The sequence below is a fragment of the Schistocerca cancellata genome, unplaced genomic scaffold, assembly GCF_023864275.1.
Source record: "Schistocerca cancellata isolate TAMUIC-IGC-003103 unplaced genomic scaffold, iqSchCanc2.1 HiC_scaffold_673, whole genome shotgun sequence".
In the NCBI taxonomy this organism is placed as follows: Eukaryota; Metazoa; Arthropoda; class Insecta; order Orthoptera; family Acrididae; genus Schistocerca; species Schistocerca cancellata.
In genome coordinates this window covers 22501-25000 of record NW_026046684.1, presented here as the reverse complement: position 1 = coordinate 25000, position 2500 = coordinate 22501, and the positions used below count along the sequence as shown (strand labels likewise).

The window sequence follows — 2500 nt, the reverse complement described above, 5'->3', positions numbered from 1 at the left end:
AGGATCAACCAGGGAGCTGCGTCAACTAGAGCTGAGCAGCCGGCCGCCCGGGAGTGTGTCCCAGGGGCCCGCGCGAACACGCAAGCGTCCGCTCAATTATTCTGCAAACAGGAGGAGGCTGAGCTCCCCTGCACAATACACCTCGAAACCCTCTCAGGTCCCGGCGGCGCGCAGCGCCGTCCTAAGTACTTGGTCGGGTTCGAGAGAGGCGCAATCGCCCGGAGTTAGGCGAGTAGACGCTTTAGGTGCGACCACCCGTGCTCCCAACTGAGCTTGCCGCTGCCGACAGAGGCACCGGGAGCGTGCTGTCGTGGCATTGCCGGCGGGAGACAACACGCGCCACCTACGGTGACCGGCAGCTCCAACGCCAGCGCCACAGAAGGGCAAAGGCCCCACGTGGGTGCCGAAGCGAACTCTCCCAGCACAGCGCACGTGCCAACACGTCTGCACAACTGCGATACAAACCACCAGCGAGAACCGCTGGGGCGACCGAGCAGCAGACGGCGTCGCGGCGCCGAGTGCCGGGCGGCGGCGCATCCTCAACGCACACAGTCCTCAGTCGGACCAGCACACTGCAGATGTCCACCGCGCTTCGCACCGGGCCCGCGAGGACCCACTTTGGCCGCCCGGCGCCGCGCGCAGGGTGCCCCGGCGCGCAGCTGCGCCGCCTGCCGCGTCCGTCGGCCGGCGCGCCTGCCACTGGGCGCCCCCACCAGCCGGCTGTAGCGCGTGCGCCCACGCACCGCGCGGCCAGCACGCCGGGCGGCCCCCCCTCACCGGCCGGGGACGGTCCCACCCAGCCACCGCCGCGTATCGCTTCACACACAGATTTGCCCTTACTGATTTACCTCCAGCAACAACAACCGCACCACAATGGGTTTACCAGTTGTTCATTTGCGTTGCGTCACGTCACCAGCAAACGTAGACGTCCATCCCAGTTTGCAAATGCAACGATTATTGCATACCTGTCTGTTAGGTGTCACGACACACTACGTCTGCCCACATACACGCAACAAAATGTGCACGACTAGAGAACACGTGGGAGGTGGCCCCCTACGTATGCGATGTCCATTACGAGACCGACTGTCAACCAGCATCTGTACCATGTCGCAGATGTGGAACGCGGTGCACCATGCTATCACACTGTGTGAGAAGAGACGACTACGTTTGAATACACGCGCCACTACATCAACAGACGGCTCATGCTGATCGCCATCCAGGGCGTCCGTTACTCCCACACGTCTCTATGGCGTAACCACACTGCAATGTAGCTGTTATGGGGAGACGGCACGTGGCTGAGTGCACAACATTTGGACCGTATGGTTCGCTGTTGTTGGGCGCAGTCGTACGGTCACACATGTGCCACAGCGTATCATTCAGTACATACGGACCTATGTGCAGTACAATGTGAGGATTAAGCTTACGATATCAGCGGACAGTGGACACAGGCCGTACCCACGACGTAGACTGAGCGCTTCGACATGCGAATGCCAGTGAACAGCTGCGAAGGGCATTGAACACGCAAGCACCTGAACGACCAGCGTGCGAAGGCAGGGTGGAGGGGGGGGGGCGATGTACATCCTGCAGTTGTCCACATTACAGTGTACAGCGGGAGCATGTAAAAAGTAAGCAACACTTGCGAAGTGTTCAACATGAAACGACACACAAGAGGGTGGGCGGTGCGAGTAGCGAACTATATTCAGAGGGTTGTGGTTAGACAACACTAGATTAATGTAACGTGTCATATGCCAATTACAGAGCAGGGTTAAGGCACAACGTGGGTTAGGTTAAGGCACAACGTGGGTTAGGTTAAGGCACAACGTGGGTTAGGTTAAGGCACAACGTGGGTTAGGTTAAGGCACAACGTGGGTTAGGTTAAGGCACAACGTGGGTTAGGTTAAGGCACAACGTGGGTTAGGTTAAGGGCACAACGTGGGTTAGGTTAAGGCACAACGTGGTTAGGTTAAGGCACAACGTGGGTTAGGTTAAGGCACAACGTGGGTTAGGTTAAGGCACAACGTGGGTTAGGTTAAGGCACAACGTGGGTTACGTTAAGGCACAACGTGGGTTACGTTAAGGCACAACGTGGGTTACGTTAAGGCACAACGTGGTTACGTTAAGGCACACGTGGGTTACGTTAAGGCACAACGTGGGTTACGTTAAGGCACAACGTGGGGTTACGTTAAGGCCACAACGTGGGTTACGTTAAGGCACAACGTGGGTTACGTTAAGGCACAACGTGGGTTAGGTTAAGGCACAACGTGGGTTAGGTTAAGGCACAACGTGGGTTAGGTTAAGGCACAACGTGGGTTAGGTTAAGGCACAACGTGGGTTACGTTAAGGCACAACGTGGGGTTACGTTAAGGCACAACGTGGGTTACGTTAAGGCACAACGTGGGTTACGTTAAGGCACAACGTGGGTTACGTTAAGGCACAACGTGGGTTACGTTAAGGCACAACGTGTGTTAGGTTAAGGCACAACGTGGGTTAGGTTAAGGCA

The 2500-nt window shown here is 57.2% G+C and overlaps 1 non-coding gene across 1 annotated transcript in view; it reads right to left on the bottom strand.

Moving 5' to 3' along the window:
• The window catches only part of LOC126138869 (small subunit ribosomal RNA), a 1909-nt gene extending 1894 nt beyond the window's left edge, over positions 1 to 15 (bottom strand). Inside the window, exon 1 of the ribosomal RNA XR_007528367.1 lies at positions 1 to 15. This exon is cut by the window's left edge and continues 1894 nt beyond it. This is a non-coding gene — a ribosomal RNA (small subunit ribosomal RNA).
• Between the last annotated feature and the right edge of the window lie 2485 nt (positions 16 to 2500).